This window comes from Gobio gobio (genome assembly GCF_949357685.1).
Source record: "Gobio gobio genome assembly, chromosome: 10".
Lineage (NCBI taxonomy): Eukaryota > Metazoa > Chordata > Actinopteri > Cypriniformes > Gobionidae > Gobio > Gobio gobio.
Window position 1 is genome coordinate 45,147,533 of NC_137116.1, and position 20,343 is coordinate 45,167,875.

Consider the following 20,343-nt stretch of genomic DNA (forward strand, 5'->3'; position numbering starts at 1 on the left):
AGACAAAATGGAGAATAGGTTAGAATAGAATAGATTTTTTCCACTGGGAATTGGATTGTAGAACCAGTGTTTGGTAATTGCTGCGATCATTGTTGTTCGCTTAATCTGTGTTGATTAAAGGGTAACTTCAGCGATTAGCATTAAGCTTTGTATCAGTAGAAACCCGGTAGTATATTCAAATTATCATACTTCCCCCCCTCATGTCCCCCCGAGACGAGAGAATTATGCATTTTATTTCTGGAAAAAAATCCTCAGATGACGCAAATATCGTCATTTTACGTCATCTGAGGATTTTTTGTCCAGAGGCTAGAGACTACAGCCTGTAGTAGGAGCTAGTTCCACATGTTATCAACCCGCCCACAGGGGAGGGATCTCACTCACAGAATGTAAATGCCTCGGCCACTCAGCTCGGGCATTAATAACGGAGCAGTGCGGAGCAAAGTGAGTGTTTCAACTTTTCAATGAATTCCTATGAAAGTTAAGCTTCCATAGGCATGATCTGAAAACGCGCCAGACTGGACACGCGTCGTGAATGACTGCCGCGCTTACCTCAGCTCTGCTCAGCTCTTCGCTCTCGTGATGAATGAAATCTGACTCCTACTGCGTTTGCGCCGTGACTTTCGTTCGGCTCACTCACACGTTATTGAAAAGAAACATTCAGTTTTTAATTGTAGTGTCTATTCTCTAACTGAACGAAATTATTTTATTATTATGAAAATCAAAACGACGGTGGGGACGGTGTCATGGTGGGCAAGCGATAACCAGTGACCGTGGCTTTGGGAGTGGCCTCGGGCAGCGAAGCAAGTGCATTCTGGGAGTTGTTGTCTTTCATCCACATGAGACAAATTAATTTTCTGTCTTTTCTCAGTCTAGAAGGCACCAAATTCAAAAATAACTTCACATTTCTACTACATAAATGACCAAGTTTAAATACACATTCATCTTCCCGGTGCTGAAGAACCCCTTTAAGGATTTTGAGGGAATATAAAAAAAATTATAATAATAATAATAATAAATATATATATATATATATATATATATATAGGCTATGTGTGTGTGTGTGTGTAAAATATGATTTGATTTAAAATAAAAGCCTTAAAATGAAATCACGACAGATTAGCTATAGGCTATACTCTATTATTGGTATTTTTATTTATAGCTCATTTCATGTTTCAGAATTAAAACATTTTAAACTGCCATTGCAGTGTAAAGATGACTTTATCTTAATGCTTAAGCTCGCTCTTTGGATCTCCAAATTAAATTCACTTACTTTGCCACTTGCATGACTATACGAGGACTAATCCACTCAACCAAGTATCGCTGATCTATTTCCTGACCCCAAATGATTAACAACAAATTAATTCCGCTCCAGTCTGCAGCTCTATTCTGCGTCAGGTTTTGGCATTGACTTGCGTTTCAATTGCTGTGGGTGACAGACTTACAACAGCGCTGAGATAGCAAACGCGTGATCTTTCTCTCTCAGACCAAACGCCGTGGGCTACATGCCGGGGATTGCAGGAAATATTACATTTCTCCCGGACAATAAGAGTTTCTCTCAACGGATTCCAAAGGCTGGACTCAAATTGAAGGCAGCGGCGCGCGCACCAAACAAACGAACGTGCCTTTTTGTCCACGCGCTCAGGAGCGCGTACATTCTACTGGCGCAGCACTGAATAAGTATTGTAGCGGTGGGTGATTGATAAGGCAAATGTTTCCAGCCCAGACAGACACGTTTTCATAAGGCACAGCTGGTTGCGCTGGCGTGGACTGTTTTTTCCATCATTTGCTTGACATAAGGCAGTTTATCCCCGCTTACTCCAAGCGACTTCTTGGATTCTAGAAGGCTGTCCGAAGGGGAATACAGCGGCTGCAGGACCAAGTCGGGAATGCCATTTGTTCACGAGCAGCATAGACGAGCTTTGTCGCGCGGTGTTTTTTGCCCGGGGACAGGTGTCGTTGTGTACGTAGGGGTAGGGGGTTAGTTAGTTGTTGGGGGTTTGGACACAGTTGTCTTAAGGATGTCAGATCAGGGATCAGATCTACACAGAGACAGGTGCGATAGAGAGGAGTAGATTTCACGCGGACCCCTCCTCTCCTCTTCTCCTCTCAGTCATTCTGGATTATAGTCCCGAGGAGGCGAGTCATTCACAGAGAACCGGACTCACCGTTTCCCGCTGCTGTTATCGGTGAGTATGCTGGTTTACCAAACGATACGCTTCTGTTCTGAATTGTAATACTAGTTGTTACGGGTTTTTCCTCTCCATCTCTGTGTTGCGATGATGGGTTTGGTTCTGCGTGCTCCCCTGAATTGTGCTGTTTCTACTCCAAAGTATACAAGTCTTATAATATTGTTCACTGTAGTCGTGCTATAATTGTTTTAAACGAGGGATTCCGCGTATGTCTTAAAGAAATATTTGTTTTATTTTTTATTTAGACATGATGTAGAGAGTTGTTGGTCATGACTTGATTTTGCCCATGACATTCGGGTTGTGTTGAAGGCTTGCTGTACGAATGATGGAACAACAGAATTAAATAATTAACAATTCTTCACATTTGACGGTAGGCTAGTTGAGATTAATTTGTCTTGAAAACATTTACGCATCGACAGCAATATTAATTATTTTATCAAATGCAGCTTTTGTCTTCATTTTAGTTCTCTCGCATGCCTCTATTTATTATTTTATGTAGCTTTTTGCTCTCAGGTCGCCTGCGTATGTACACACTTTTACAGTTAAGAGCCTTTCTCCAAACTTTGCTACCTTTTCAACTTGACACAGCAATTCATCTCAAATGCACTTAAATCACCAAAACAAATGAACTCATTCTGCTATAACCTATCAGAACACTTTGAGCAAGATTAAAAACAAAACAAAAACAGGAGTCCTTAGTAAAACAAGAATGACATCTCGTTAATTGTGTTTATATGTTTTGCAGTACAAGAGAAAATTACAAATTTCATGCTTCAGCATGCCTTACTTTTCGCATATGGTAATTCTACCATAAAATGTAGCCCTGATGCTGGAAAACAAAACGTGTGTCTGCACATATCCAACTTTAACCAAATAGATTGACACCAATATTGAAACATGACAATCATAATCAACATTCTTCTCTGTTGCTACACATAGAAAAATGTGTTGGCTTGTCTAATCCATTTAAAGTCAGGCATGTTTACATGACATTTCAAAGATGGGCTCTTTTGAATTGATTATAATGAAATTGACATAGCAAAAAGGCTGTCAGTTGGAAGGGGCATTAACTGTGGTAGTTGCTTTTCTTCTTTTTTTTTAGATATTAAAATGTCCTCAGTATGAAATTTCTGTACACATAAATAGCAGATTACTGTACATTGATTTAACAGTTTTGAGTGTGTAGATACATAACGTTTTGCATAGTTGTCTGAGTGAGAAAAGTTTTGAAAGATGTGGTCAATGAATGCAATAACAAAACTATCTATAGTTAAAGGGGCTATATGCAACTTTTTCCCCAAAATAAACGTAACAATAGCCTTTTTATTTTACCATTTATGACTCAAACATCTCCTGATGAGCATACTGACACCTTGTCCGCTCACAGTGGGTGCACCTATAAGCCTGTATCCTATTTTTCCTATTTTCTGGCGGGTCGTCTTTTCCCGCGCTGTCTGCGGATGTGACGTCACCACCGCTGCGAGAGCGAGCAGAAAATGAGAGCAGTTCTGTTTTTTGGCCACAGGTGTCAGTTGCGAGTTTAAATTTCAGAAAAACGCATATAGCCCCTTTAATATACGCTTATGTTGCATTGGCTGTCTGAAAACTTTTGAGAAGTGAACTATAGTAGAAATGCACTTTTGACCAAAACCAATTGTAAACTGTGAACAGTAGCTGTTAAATGGAAAGCACGTAAATCTAGATGTCACTGTTCTTTTCTCATTCACACTGTTTCTCAAGAACTGACATTTAAAGCGGCACTCTTAAAAATAAAGGTTCCAATAACAACCAAAAGGTGTTTACAGTCAGATTTCATAGCAGAACCTATTTAAGTTCCACAAAGAGCTTTTTATTCTGTACGTCTTTTAGAAACCCATATGTTTCAGTGCTTTTACAACCCAGATACCAGTACACTGATCTTTTAGTCTCCCACATAGCTCATACAGCCCAATGCATTTCTTGATAGAAACCTTGAATATAAAGCCAAGGAACCATTGAAGATGGTAGGAGTAGAGAGGGTATGTGTATGGTTGACATGTGCCATATCATCCAGGTGTTTGAACGTACACCCATTTAGCAGCTGTTCATATTTGACCACACTAAGTGAGTTGCATTGTTTCAGGATAGTATTTTTCATTCTGCTTTCTCAACGCGAGGGTGAACTTTCATGAATGGCTGGCTCCTCGGCTCAGTCCCTCTGCCGCCTCGCTGTGAGACGCGGTTTTTGTCGTAGTCCCCCTGTTTCAAATTCAAATAGCCATTGCGCTGTCTTTTGTTATCCTTCAAGGTTTGTGGACTGGAAAAAGAGAAAGAAGTGAGTGAAGTCCCTAAGGGTGAGAGCATTTTAAAAGAACCCAGGAGAGAGAGCAGATGAGAAAGGAGGTGAAAAGGGGATTTGCCAGTGGAGACGATGTCCTTTAGGGAAAGAAAGGTAAGATGTAGATAGGATAGCAGCCTGGTTTCTCCACCAACATCTCAAGCTTACTGAACAAGAATTGTTCTTTGATGCAAAAATCTAAAACATTTTCACTGTCTACATGACTAAAGGTCTCAAGCTCAATAGCAGTCATTAGGACTGTTCAGTTTTTGCATTGTGAATTGGGTTATCATCCATCTTCTTTGTTTGGTTTCACTCCAGCTTAAGCGTTCACATTTTTTCATTTCGACAGTCCCTGAGGCCCATGATTCATGACTGAGGGGGGCATTTGTATGAGAGTGCCACTGACCTCTTCGAGCGCACATACAAAACCACTCATTACACACTGAATTATCATTAGCACACAGCACACAATGTGTGAAGTGCACAGGAAGTGTACAACTCAGAATAGATAGGTTTCAGTGTTTTTTTTACTCTAATTTGTTGTGCTGTACAGTTTTTTTTTTATGAGCAACAAATTAAGCTGTCACTTTAAAAATCTAGTTTAAACACATGCCACATTCTTAGAAATATACTCTTTGTATTCATTGTTTTCAAAACAACACTTTTATACAATTTTCAAGAAAAGTTTAAATTTAATGAGGCTAAAAATGTTATGTGGTGTAATCAACAAATTGAAAAAAATGTAATGTTTTCCTTACAGTACATGCAAGTCTACACATCTTAATCATTATTTCACCCCATACATATTTCCCCCCCCCAAAATGTTAAATATTATTTTCAGGGTAACTGGATTTTTTCTTTTACAATAACGGTAAACAAGAGACTTCTCGACCTTGCCAGATAGTCCATAAAATGTTTCTGTTAAATTTCAAGTTGGTTGGACCACATGACTTGTTTTTTTTGCCCCTAGGAAATAATAATTGAATATAAAAAAAAATAAAAAATCTTCATTATGATTTCACGCTGACATTTTTGGCTTTATGCCCCCCAAAATTGATCATAAATTCATCAAAATGAGTTGGTAGAGGTGTATTCAAGTCGCTGTATGTGTGGATTGCATTTTTAATGTATTTTTGAATAATTTGATAGGACAAAAAGTTAGTCACATCATTGACCCAGTTATGTTTCTGTTCTCATTCTCAACAATTTCAATTCTGCTGCTGCTGCCGTTGTTCTTTGTACGTCTTTAATGCACTTCACATCTTAACAGACTGTTCAGCGGAGCTGTTTTAATCCTCAACAAACATAGAGCTGTTTTATTACCAGCCTTACTTAAGGTCGAGATGTGCAACTTTCCCAACATGCACCGAGCCTGAGCAAACCTCCTGCTGATTTTTACTGGGATGTAATTTGGAGGATATTCTGAAATGTTATTGGGTGGATTAGAAGAGGAGGGAAATGGAGTGTGTTCCAAGTTTTCTTGAATAGGTGCCCTGTTCAAGTGCGCCCTTTTCCCCCCAACAGCCGCACTTCACCCCTCAGTGCAAGTGTTGAGGCCAGTGTGCCGAGGGAACAGGTGCTGCGGGCACAGGGGGCACACGCGCAGACACACACACATGCACGCTTACAGTTGCCCTTGGGGTTTTGCGTCACCTGCGGCTGCTTAACACCCCCCATCCCGCCGCATGGACCCTTATCGAGGCGGTCCATGGCCGGAGGGGCGCCGTTCACTGTCACTCCCCGTCACAGGGCCCCTTAACTCCCTCCCTGTCATTTTTTTTGTCCACTTTATTGGTCTTTTACTGTCATCCGGTTTCCTTCCCTTTTCTTTTTTTCCTTTTGTCAGCACTCGATTTCTCCATATCTCAAACGGTCCCTCCCTTTTTGGCACAGCGCTCGCTCTTTCTTTCTCTCCCTACTTCTCTCTGTCTCTCCCTCACTCTTGTCTTGATGTCAGACCCTTCCAGACAGAGTGCTTTCTCTCAGTGTGCTGTCAGGCTAAAGGACACTGCCCACTGGGACGCTGAAAGGAACAAATTGACCGGAACAATGCTCTCACTTAGCATGTTGAGCTTGCCGAAAGAGAAGGTGAGAAGCACGCTGGGCCCGCAAGTTGAGATGCCCACCCGGTCTTTCACCGGCCTGGTCCAGCAATTCCCGGTTTCATGCATTTATGTGTCTGTTAAAGGTTAGTATAGGAGCTGCAGTGAAGGAGCAGTAAACGCATTAACCAGTGACCTAAAGAACCTCATTTCCCATGATCCTCCTGCCCCTGGAGGGTTAACCCCTCTCCTGACCTGCCATAAGGTGGTGCTGGAGGTCACGGCTCCTCCCATTAAAATGTAATAGAGCTACTCTTCCATTCCCTCTCAGCGAAGAGCCTTTCTCCCTTCAGTTTAATCACACATCCACAGCCTCTATCTTTCATCTTTTTCTGTTCAACTGATCTGCCACATCTTTCACGTCAAAAAGAATAAGTGAATTCCGAATTTACCCCGAAAAAAAGCCCATAATTAGGTGAGTGTGGGGGCATCGTTCCTTGGTCCAATGTCACTTAACAAGGTGTTTTTCCCTGTTCCTTTTAATTGCCTTTAATTTTCTATTGTTTCTTTTATTTCCTGCTCTCCATTCTTTTCATTCTCTCCTCTTTTCCTTTTTGATTTCCCTTCTCTCCCTTTTCTTAATTTTTCCTTTCCTTTCCTTTCTTTTTACTTGCATCTCATTTCCTTTCCTTTTCTTTAGTTTTCCGTTTCCTTTTACTTCTACCTCATTTTCTTTTTCCTTTCTCCTTTTCCCTTTACTTTTCTTGTGCTTTCTATACGTTTCCTTTTACTACTACTTCTTCCTTTCTCCTTTCCCCCCTTTACTCTTCTTTTGCTTTTACTTCCTTTTCCATTAGTTCTTTTTATTTGCCTTTCATTTCCATTTCCTTCTCATTTTCATGTAATTTTTGTTTCTTGCTTTCTCTTTTCCTTCCCCTTACCTTTTTGTTCCACCCTTCCATTTCATCCAAGCTGATAAATTCTTTACAGTCATTGCATAAGCTGCATAAATACCACCTCAATGCGTAAACAGCAGGCAGGATATCAGAGAATGAAAGAGTTTTGTGTGCAGGGGGGCTGTGTATGACTCCTTCAGAACACAGAGAGGGCTGTGAAAGGAGATGCTGAATGCGATTCCAGGCCTTCGGCTGCGAGAACGAGGTGATGAGAAAAGATGGTGGGCGACAGGAGATTGTTAGCCTGCATGGGCGTGAATAAACAGGGCAAGTGTGTGTGTGTGTGTGTGTGAGAGAGAGAGCAAAAGAGACAGACAGCGGATGTGTGAAAGTAAGAAAGAGAAATAGAAAAAACTGTATGTGTGTGAATGTGTTTCATTGCGCCTTTGCTCATTCTCTGAGGCCCAGTCACATCTTTCTCACGGAGTGGCAGCAGGAAGATTTGTTAACGAGGGGAGATGCTTACAATGAGGACCTGGGAAAAACATTACCAGTCAGAGTAGAAAGACAGGATGCTGTTTATCCACATACTCACATAGTTCACACCTGATATTAACATCCATCTCAAGTGGTCAAATGAGACAACGCTGTTTATACCTGGTTTTTATTTGCATCTCAAATGTGTCTCCTGTGACCACTTGTGATCAGATTTCAAGGGAGGGTCTCTAATTTGGTGCCTTTTGTCACGTCTCTTGTTGCATGCTGAAAAAAACGATTTCTTTCAAATATGCTAAATATATTAGTCTAATTTTCAGATAATGCTTTGCGTGATCGGTGTTGCTGCATGTTGATGTCAGGCAAACCGGAGAAGTTCTGTGAATCCATTTGATCAGGGGCGCCGTAACGGGGGGAAGATTAGGACGATTCTAAGGGTCCTGGTCAGACAGGGGGTCCGCTCCCTCATCCCACATCCCCCCTCCCCCTCCACTGATGGAGAAATTTGGCACACCAAACCCACAAAGAACCCCATGTTAATACTTTATAGGAACAGGATATACAAAATATCGCAAATGTACATATCGCAATATATGCATATAGCAATGCCACGCAATATCTGAATGATTTTAATACGCTACTTCAACATTTTTGAAAATTGTAAGTTTTAGGTCGATGCATATAGCGGAGAATAGACTGGGAATACGACTGTTACTTATGTGACTTGTTTGACGTTAAAAAGAGTTATTAAATACAATAATTTGCGTAAAACAACTCCTTGCAGTCTCGCGCTGTCTGCTGTCTGACACGTACACCGAAACGTGCGCACAAGCCGTTCTTTTTTTCGTGTGTTGATGAGTATGTAATCACAGTCGGTTATGCTTTAAGTGAACAATATCAGTTGGGGAAAGAAACCGAATGCGTGTCAATAGGATCCATAGCAATACAGTAAACCTGCTAATACAGTAAACCTGCTGCTGTCTGTCAAACAACAAAAGAAAAAGAGAAAATCACTCAGTGCTCTTGGCTGAATAACCTTTGTAGCTTTATGTGTCAGTGTATATTTAATTAATGTGAAGACTACTGTTTTTAGTTCTTATTTTTTAAAATCAAAGATAAATGAAAATAACTAAAATAATCATCCCCCCTAGTTCAGGTGTGTTTGTTTACCTGGATGTTCTTGAAGTTAAGTTTTAGGTTATAACTATATAGGAAATAACTATATATTACCAAGTCAAGCAAAGAGTTTTTGGTATTTAAATATTGGCATTCAATTTTTGTTTTGTTTACAATGTTAAATTATATTGTCAGATTTGTGACATTTATTTTTGCTAAAACATTGCTCGTCACTTTCAGAAGTTGTAGCGATGCTTTCTTTTCCCTGAAAGAATGTGAAACGCATAAATGGTATCATTCTCAGTTTGTAAATATTTTTTTTTAGATAATTTAAATCGATTTTACACACTTAAAGCAATATTGTATTGCATATCGAATATTACATTATAGGGCTACGCAATATATCGAAATATCACAAATGTACATATCGCAATATGCATATCGCAAGGGCACGCAATATCTTAATGATTTTAATAGGCAACATTGTGAAAAGTGTACGTTTTAGGTTGACTCATATAGCAGAGAATAGACTGGGCACATGACTGTTACTTATGTGACTTGCTTGACGTTAAAAAGAGTTATTAAACGCAATAACTTGCGAAAAACTGCCACACACACCGAAACGTGCACACAAGACGTTCTTTTTTCCGTGTCTTGTTACACACTCGAACTGTCAAATACACACACAGTTGTGTCAAAATGGCTGTCTTGATGAGTATTCATGTAAACACAGTCAGTTATGTTTTAAGTGAAAGATATCAGTTGGGGAAATAAATAGATTTTACACACTTAAAGCAATATCGTATCGAATATCGCATTATTTAACAAGGATATCGCATATCGCATTTTTCTTCAATATCGCACAGCCCTAATACTTTAGTTATTTAGCAGCACATTTGAATGTTCATGGTTTTAGTTAATGGTTTATTTAATGTTGTTTTGGAATGTAATCAATTAGTAGCTTTTCATGAACTCATAAACCCCTGCAATTCCCCAAGAACCCAAGTTTTTGTCCAATGATTGATTGACGGGTGAACTGAAGGTTTGATTGATTGAACCTTTAGTGTTGATGATATGACCTTGTGTTTTTGACTACTCTCTGAATATGGTCGGAATGATCAGATCACAAAACATTTGAACTCTATAACACCCATATTTAACACCACGCCCTTCATCCAAGACGTATTTTAATACCAGGTGTCATATTAAACAGATTTACACACACTACATCTGTTTTTTTTCTCTTCATCTCACCTCAGGCTGCATCTGTCTATCACTCTCACTTTCACTTACACACACACACACCAACACAAAAATTCTCACATTGTTGCTTGCTGTTTTTGGCTGGTGCTCCTCTGCAGCTGGTGTGAGAACACAGTCTCTCAGGTAGACAGGAAGCGTGTGTTTGTTGATGAGGAGGATAAAGCCATAGATGACTCACTGAGCCTCTGAGGACACATTCCTGCTTTTTGGTGGTTAAAACACCTGAGGATGTTCATTTTAGAGCCTTTTTTGTCCCCACAGAGGTGCTTTTACCTAGAACACAACTCCATCTTTCCACTCTACTGGACAGGGTTGTTTGCACAGTGCTGCACCACTGTTAAATGTTTAACTATCTCTGTGACTTTCCTTTTGCTCTAATTCACTTTTTTCTGTCTCTGTCCGAGCGGCTCGTTCTCAGCCTCAAGGTAATTAACAGCGTACTGCATTCTGTGACCCGCAGGATGCAATCATGCATGAGCGAGGGAGAGAGACTGAACAAAGTATCCCTGAAATGAATGTGGGGCTCAAGATGGGAAAGGGAGAAAGAGGGAGAAGGGCAAAGGACGGAGGGCAGAAAGAGAGATGCCAGCCAGTGAGGTAATCCTGAGAGCGGATGAGAAAAATGAGCAAGAGATGGGGCTCTGGAGAGGTATTGTGGGTGTTTAACGGACGGACGGGCGGGCGGGATGCTGGCAGCTTAAAAACATTTAAATCAAGAACTCGGAGGAACCAATTAATGTATAGAAACGTCTGAGTTCCTGCACAAATCAGCTTACAGAGCCGAACAGAACTCTGGCGACTACCCCTTTCTCCCTCTCTCAAATACCCGTATGACTGACTCTTAGGAAGCAAAATGATTTTCTGGAGACGTGAGGTTGTGTAATCATGACCCTTCAAATAATATATATATATATTTTTTCACATTACAATAATGACTTTTATTTCATTTATCTAGTTTTTCTTTATGGTATATGCACTGTAATGCAATGTCTTTTGGAGATGAATCCCTTTCTTTCTCTCTGACTGTCTCTGACTGTCTCTCTACACGTTCAATAAAGCTTTATTGGCACAACTACTGTAATACAGTACAATGTAAATATATTTATGACTTTAACTACATACATAATAATGTAGTAGCAAGTTATAGATTTGTAGTGATTGGAGCTTATGGAGGATGAAAGAGACCTCTTAATATTGAACCAGAGATGAAAAGATATCTCTCTTGTGCTGAGGAGAACGGTTTGAGAGAGAGAGAGAGAGAGTGTGTGGTGGAGGCCATCTGGAGGCAACAGGTCTAGTGTCAGCGGGCAGTTGCTGTAACACAGTCTGGTGCTCCCTTGGGATGATGTCAGACACACACACACACACACATAGACACCATACGAATCAATCTGGCGTTCAGCTGAAACGCCCTGACAAAAAGCCAAAAATCTTTGATGTTGAGCATCCTCGCTTATTAAGAGCACTTCTCTGTGTGGGGAAAACACAGCAACTTTGGGCTTGCGCACATAAACAGAAGAGAGGGAAAATGGAAAGAGAGAGCTCTTATCCGTTTGATTAGGGATTACAATTCTTGGTTTCAGATGACAATTTGCTAATGTATTTCGAATCAATTGCAGCACATTCACAGTGATGGATTTTGCTCCAGTGAAGAGGAATAATGCTAATCAGTTGCTGTAGCCCTCTGTATGTGCATGCACGTATGTGTGTGTGTGTGTGGGGGGTGGCATATTTGTATTTGTATGTAAATGTTTTTCACCCCGGTGTGCTCATAAGGACCTGAATGGATTTGTGTTGGAATCGTTTAGTGAAACAGGAGCCTGACTGCTCACCCCGCTGTCAGGCTTCTGTTTCCTTTCCTCTCAAATCCCCCATGTGAATATTCATACCCCCTTTCAAGCCTTTTTAATAACTTGTTTTTGTGGTCAGCATCAGAGGCGTCTGGCATTTCTGTGTCAGGCCGAATAGAGAAAGAGAGAGAGAGTGACCGTTGAGCTGTGAAGCTTAGCTCAGCCGCTAGCATAGCTAACTCCTGCCACAGCATCCTGGAAGTGTTTCTTTGGTTTTGTCATTTTTTTGTCCTTTACAGAGCACAAGGTCACACTGCAAAACAAACATTTAACATAATCCTTTAAACTAAATATTCTTAAAGGGATAGTTTACCCAAAAATATACATTTCTGTAATTATTTATAAATTTTTCATGTCGTTCCAAACCTGCTGAATGTTGGTAACCAAACAGTTTTGTTACCATTGGCTTCCAAAGTATGGACAAATACACTCAGACATTTCTCAAAATATCTTTAAACACGAAAAAGATGATTTTCAAAGGAGGTAAGATTTTTCTGAAAGCAAGTCTTAATATGGCATGCAGTTTTTGCTTTGAGTAAGTGTGATATTTATACTGCTACAAAACTTGAACTCAATGAACTGGTTTTCACTAGATTATCATCAGGTAACTTAAATTTAATTCTATTTAATCACTGAGATTTGAGAACCCAATTAGTCCAATTTGTGAAAATCATTCTTTTGAGTCAGTTTTCAGAGTTCACTGACTCTGTTATTAAATGCTCACTGGATGGCAAGGTTATAAATGAATAATACTTGGATTTCTTTTATGGTGTTGATTGTCATTTTTACAGCCTGACACAATAAATACAACATCATGTCGGTTTGGAATGACATGAGAGTGAGTAAATGATGATAGAATTGTATTTTTTTGGCTGAAACTCCCTTTTAAAAAGCTTTTGAGTGATCTATAAATACTTGTAGCTCATATTTTTTTTATTCTGTTATCTTAAAGAGCAGAATTAGTCCCTCCGCCTCCCTTCTCAGCACAGACAGACCTTTGGCATAAGAGAGCCTTGTATCCCGGGCAAGCAGCCTGGCAATCATGTGACACACTCTTCCTCTTTGTGCCGCAGGGACATCTCACACTCACACACACACACGCACAATCACAGAATGCTTGTTTATGCTTTGCTCACTGCCTAACCTTTAAACAATTATCTACTTGCTCAGTATAAATAGCATAGCATGTCACTCCTGCTTTATTTCACCCTCTCTCTCAGCCTACCCAGCACCGTCGCCATCGCTGTCGTCAAGGAAACTTGATACCGTCAGTGTAAACTCTAGAAGCGATCAGGCAGAGACCATCGCCCCTGAGAACTCTCCGATCTGTCCTCCTGCTCCCTGTCTGTCATGACCGCGGGATCTGCAAGGGGTTACATGAAGCACAACACTGCGTGGCACCGGGTCACCACATTAGTGGTGGTCGAAATGCGGCTCCTCTCTGCGCCAAGGGAGCCGCTGCGGCTGGTGTGGAAATACTGAGCAAATTGGCTGGGATATTTAAACCTCTCCAGATCACGCTAGAACTATGTTGTGGTAAACAATCTCAAGCATTTTTTAATGCTAGGTTTATTGATGAATCTCAGTATGAGGGAGTTTAATTGCATAGCCGCAGGGTCGACTGCACAATCTCTCCGACACGGGAGAGCACTGGCTCTGCCAAATGTTAAAGATGGCACTTGGGCTTTTAAGGCCGTTGCTTTTCTTTCTCTCACGCAGGCGATTTCACCTGCCTGGTTTCTAATGACTGTCGTCGGTACCACAAGTAGTGACAGCAAAGTTCCTTTGAAGCAGCGCAGCAGTAGAGCAGCCTGGTGTTCACGCTAGTTATGGGGGAACAGCTTGGGGCTACTTGGGTCAGATTTCTCCTCTCTTTTATGAGATAAGACTCTCCGGACAGCTGGGTCAGTTGTTCATTTTCACAACCGCGCACTCGTTCATTCTCTCATGCCCCCTCTTAGCGTTTCACACGGGTCCACTGAAAGTAAACAGTCTCTACGCTGCGATGTTTAGTTCTGTAAACAGACTGTAAGCTAAACCTAACAAATGCTTGAAAGTCAAATTTGTCAGCGGACGTCAAACATGCGACACACAGGCATAATAAACCCCCGCTACTGAACTCAAAAAGCACACATAAAGGAGATGAAAGAGTAATTATCATGTGGCGTCAATGAAAAACATCAGAATTCCCAACTGTGAAAATTAATTGAGCCTAAAATTGTGGTGAAAGTGAAAGATTGGCTGAGTGGCTTGAGAGAGTGGCTGCTGGTATGGTATCTATTATTTGATTCGATTTGACACAAATTCACAAGCTCTCAGTTGGATTCTGGTCTCATTTGGGAATATACTACTGTTCAAAGATTTTTTTTAATGTTTTTGAAACGAAGTCTCTTATGCTCAGCATGTTTTCAGACATTCGGAATATTTTGGTGAATAGTAAGAGTAAAAAAAAAAAAGAAGCATTTATTTGAAACCCTTAGAACACTGAATAAATGTCTTGACTTTGACCTTTGATGAATTTAATGGAATGGAACCTTGCTGAATAAAAGTACTTACTGACCCCAATGGTAGTGTATGTCGTTTACCATATTTTGCTTACATATGAAATACATTTTCTGTCAGCTTTTGCTGTACAAGTAACCTTCAGTATTACGTTAAATTAATTAAAAATAGCCAGGTCCAAACGGATTCAAATGATGAACCCTGTGTCTTTTTGAAAAATTCATTAGAATGACACTACTAGTAAACACTGGAGAAGCAAATGTGGTATTTATCATGTAAGGAAAACTAAAAATCATTGTTTGCTTTCATCTGCCTCTTTACATTACTGCTTATCTTGGAGCTGGGGTTATTGAGAAAGAGCAAGAGATGAGAGAAGGAGAAAGTATGTTTGAAGATGAGCGTTCTGCATCAGCAGCAGCTGCTGGTGTTGTGGCACTGCCCCATTTGCCTGTCAGATTGAAAACGGCAGCCTCTGAAAAAGGGAACGGCTGAGCACAGCTTCAGCATCTCTGCAGGCAACTGCTGCTTGGAGCCATTCATTAATATAATAACTCAGCTCTGTATTTCTCTTCAGCCTCTCTCTCTTTCTCACCCCTCTGTGAGAGTTCACCGCTGGTGGAGCCGTGTGAAGCTGAGGAGCGTTCAGACCCGAACCTGGAGGAGTTTCACTCAGTATGTCACTTGTCTTTTATGTTTATACCCCAAAGTCAACATCTGAGCTTTTTCGTCTCTTTCATTCTTGATCTCTCCCTCTCTTTAGACTCATTCTTCATCTGTGTGCTATTTGTTTCATGGTGAAGAGATAATGTAATGTTTTTTTTGCATCAAATGAGCTTCTGTCTTTCTCTTGCTTTTCCTATTTAGTTTTCTCCCTTTGTACCTCAAGAACAAAGTGCCAGTTGCAGAGCACAAAGCTCAAACCCCTACGACCTTGTAGTTGTGTGTGCGCACATACGCGCTGGTCTCTGGAGTCCGTGAGCCACATTTGCAGGCCGGTCTCACACTTTAACAGGTTAATTAGAGGATACGTGTTAATGATCCGAGGTTTTGATTAGACAGGCCCCTCTGCGTTTGTACCCAGTAAGGCGGCATGATTATGACAAATTATAATTGTAGATTATTTCTGTTGATGATATAATTGTGATTATTAATTGCGATTTAATAGAATGTGCTCAAAAAGAAGTCCAGTGTAGTTAGTTTGACAGATTTATCATCCAGGCAGATTAATCGCAGACTAATATTTAGTCATTTATTAGATATTATCAGCATGAGTATCAGTTCTAATCAGCTTTGTTCATGAATGGTAAACAATATATTATATTATATTTAGAGCCCGACCGTTTTGGGGGCCGATACTGATATTTAGGGAGGAAAAAAATTCTGATATCTATATCAGATATTCTTTGTGTATATTATAGTACAGTACCAGTCAAAAGTCTGAACACTTTCCCATTGGTGTGTCCTAATTTTTGACTGGTAACTGTATATAGAATACAGTATATACATACATTGTACATAAATACAACAGAACAAACATACAAATGAAAAACTATTTCTATTTTCTATTCTAGGTTTTTCATGTAGGTCTAAACTTTCAGGTACAGAAATGGTAATCAAATGTAAAATATCACTTCATAATCTTCAGTATATAGATTAACCCTTATTAAAGTTTTTCAGTCAAGAGCCGTGAGTGATTTTTTTTTTCTGTCTTTTATCTCGTCTTTTATGAGAAAACGCTTCCCTGCCATTGACGAGATTTCGATAGGGGGCGCTATTACACATCTTCTGAACGAGTACTGACTCTGATCAAAACACAGGCGAAGAAGAAGCAGAAAAGAGCGATCTCATATAAGCAGATGCGTATGAAAAATAACCCGATCATCAACATTAAACAGCATATAAATCAAAATGTCGACCCAGGACAAGCTATAGGACTGTGAAGCTTTGGGGGTGTTGATGGACTCCATCTGTGTTTTGATCATCGCTCTGAATCCCATCTGGATGTAAATTAGTTACGATTTTTCTCAGCTTTTTTTCTCAGAATGTTGTTTTTTTTCATGAAACTTACCCACATTCAAGTGTTGATTTAAAAAAAAGAATGCACGAAGCTAGAATAAAACAGAGGGTCTGTTCTTTCTTTTGATATATTGCGTGTTCAGGTATTCATACAAGAAGATATTATGTGGGCCATGAAACTTGATGAAAATTACCAAAAATGCTGGTGGTGACTGGCATGTTTTCATGTTTACGTTCACTTAAGACATAACCAACTATGTGAAGATGATACTCAACAAGACGTCATTTTGACATAATTTTGTGTGAAAATTTGTGCGCTGAGACACATGGGCACACGTTCATATCAGTGGCATATCTGCGGCATATACGCCAATGCCAATATATCTGCGACAGGCTCATAAAGGCCTATAAAATCGGCAGAATGATAAATCGGTTGGGCTCTATGTATTATATTATATTATATTATATTATATTATATTATATTATATTATATTATATTATATTATATTATATTATATTATATTATATTATATTTATTATATTATATTATATTATATTATATTAATTATATTAATTATATTATATTATATTATATTAATTTTAATTATAAAAGGTGCAGCATGTGTCATTGACACAAATATTAAACAGTCATGGTGTCACTAAAATAATGCAGTAATAAACATTAATTTAACAACAAGAAACTAAGAAACTATTATACACAGGGAAATCTAATTTTTTCACTGTAGATTATTAATATTGTTACTGTAAATTAAATGTAATTATTTGTAAAGTATTTGGAATTTTTTCACTTCCAAGAAGCTGTACGTTTAACAGCATTTTACTGTAAATTACATTAAATATCCATTTTACAGTTTTTTTTTTACTATAACACCATGTCTACACCAAACTCACCGCAACAGCTTAAAGCTGTCTACACTGGATGCAACAAAGCACCTGTTGCAAAGTAATTGTCCTTTGTGTCAGTACGTCATAAATCGAATGAGGCATCTGCGTTGCATTGCGCCGCATCCAGTGTAGACAACATCACTGATTATGATGGGGTTCTATTGTCCTTTGTCGCGTCGCATCTTTACGCCCGTGTCCGATGTAGACACAGTGTACTAGGTTTTTACCTGTAGTGCATGCCATATTCTTTAAGTAGGTTATGCATCAAAAAACACGCTGAGTACTGTGTTCCTGAATTTATTTATTGCTATTTTGTACATCAGTAAATCAAGACCAAATTGAATGTGTCTATGGCCGACTTCACATTGGCCCACTTAGCACCAGGAAAAACAAAAATATTCACATTTTGAATAAATTATACACAGAAAGTGAGCAACATGACCATATCAGAACACTGCCATCCCATTACACTCACTGAAGCTGTCACTGCAGGTTTGTACAGTTTCACCTTAAGTTTAGAAGTTAAAAATAAAAAGTCTACTCATGGCTAAAAGTCTAGTTTACACCTCTGATTTGCATTTGCACATGAGTTTTTTTTCCCTTTTTTTCACAATTCTTTTCAATTGTGCAGTCCTAGTACCCATGTGGAATGATGGATGCAGAACTTGCTTTAGTGTGATTCTGGGTGCTGGAGCTCAGTGTTCATCCTGGCCTGGATGTCTGGCTCAGTAATGAAGCAGCAGGGTTCTCGCCTGTCGCTGCGAGGGTCTTATCAGCCGTACCTTGCTGCTTCTTGACAGCCCGTGTGGCTTATGAGATCCTGCGGAGACCCCCTTGACCCACTTAGACAACTTGCTGTAAGTACGACTGAGTAGGGTGGTGATATCGTTTGAATCTAGAGTGCTTTTGCAGAATAAAGTGGACAGCAGAGCTGGCGCCTGCAAGAGGAAAAGCCTGTTTTATTAGAAGACCTAAGCATGCTAGATTAGAGTCTTGTATCTCAGACTGGCTGTGTAGATGTGTGAATGGAGATGTGAGTCAGTTGTGTATTCAGGTCTGTTCCCCTGCTAAACCTTACTGATTAATTCTTTCCAAGCCAAATCCTGAGAGAGTCACCTTTCTCCTTAATCACACACTTTCTCTTTTTTTCTCTCTCTCTTGAATGGTGCAAGTTTATAAAAACAGTAATTTTGTAATCTTGGCTGAGCAAAACGTGCCCACCATCAATTTCAGTTTGCCAAACTAAAATTAAGCTTACAAGTTTGGGAATTCTTGATGCTTCTAGCTATGAAATGTGTAAGAATACTTGATAATGCTAATCAAATATAATACTATTTAAAAGTTTGGGGTGGGTTAGATTGTTTTTGAATGGAATCTCGCCATGGCTGCATTTTATTAAAAAAAAAATCAGTAAAATATATCCTTACAATTTAAAATAACTGTTTTTGTATTTTAATATAATTTAAAATGTAATTTATTCCTGTGATGGCAAACTGAATTTTTCATTTTTCACTATCGTTACTCCAGTCTGTCACATGATCCTTCAGAAATCATTCTAATATGCTGATTTGATGTTCAATAAACATTTCTTTTCATTATCAATCTTGAAAACATTTTGCTGCTTAATAATTTTGTGGAAACTGAAAGGGAATCAACTATTTTTTTGCAGGATTCTTTGAATAGAAAGTTGAAAAGAACAGTTCTTTTGTATTAATGTATCCAAATATCAAAAGTCTTTTCTGTCACTTTTGATTCATTTAATGCATCCTTGCTGACTAAAAGTATTAATTTCTTAAAAAAATTTAAAAAATCTTACTGACCCCAAACTTTTGAATGATAGTGTATGTGACAGCAATAAAATGAGAAAGTCACAATCTTTTATAGGTTAATTTGTTGAGAAATAGTGTATGGTTAGTTCTCCTTTAGGTTAACTACTGTCACACCCATGCAACAGCTGAAAGTTGGTTTGTTAGTGAAGAACGTACAGTAAGAAACACACACAATGCATTGTCTAAGCATTTGCACAATTGTGCAGACTAGAGTATGTTTCTACCCTTACTTTATTATGGTTGTCAGGTTTTGCAGAAACAAAGACTTTGTTTCTTGATGAGGACCCAGCTCTCCAGGGATCCCTTGGGCTCCAGCTGAGCTGACCTGAAGCCATTTCTCTGCATTGCATTACCATGCTCATTAATGATAGTGATTAGGACCATGAACAGCGGCTAAATCTTGACACTAGCAATCAGAGAGTGAACAGGACTGTAATTTCCTTAGTCACGCTCTATCTGATATTAGCCGTGTTCGATAACCGTTGTCTGATATTAGGCATGTCTGGTAACCAGGCCCACACAGAATGTGCATGGAAAGCTTCAGATTTTCTTAAAAAAAAAAAAAGGCTACACATGCTCCTTTTGTTGAATGTTTTGGCTAATTTGATTATGCTTTCACCGGCCTATTCTGTAGAATTTCCAAAATTGGCTCTGAAAAGTCAACAGATATACTTTCTGGGTGTGCTGATAACTGGCGTTGTCTTAAACTAGGTTATGAATAAACCTCCAGCACATCTACGTGCCAAAGTGTGTAAGCATGTTTAAGAAATGAGATCTGGTGGCACTAAAAATGGAGATTGATCCCAACAATTAAGCGGCATTTGCTAGCGGAGTCATGCTGATGTACTGCACTTCAGAAAGTTAATAATGGCTGTCTTGTTTTATACATCCAATAAAAGCAGCAGGTTGTAGCGACCTT

General features: G+C 39.3%; 1 protein-coding gene across 2 annotated transcripts in view; it reads left to right on the forward strand.

Annotated features, from left to right (window-relative positions):
- Positions 1 to 1,434: 1,434 nt before the first annotated feature.
- The window catches only part of sema6bb (sema domain, transmembrane domain (TM), and cytoplasmic domain, (semaphorin) 6Bb), a 141,106-nt gene continuing 122,197 nt past the window's right edge, over positions 1,435 to 20,343 (forward strand). The window contains exons 1-2 of one of the 2 annotated variants that reach the window (XM_079827855.1): positions 1,435 to 2,186; positions 15,248 to 15,345. The gene's annotated coding sequence lies outside the window, so the exon portion shown is untranslated. The remainder of the gene's footprint in view (positions 2,187 to 15,247; positions 15,346 to 20,343) is intronic. The other variant, XM_079827854.1, reaches the window with a different exon arrangement.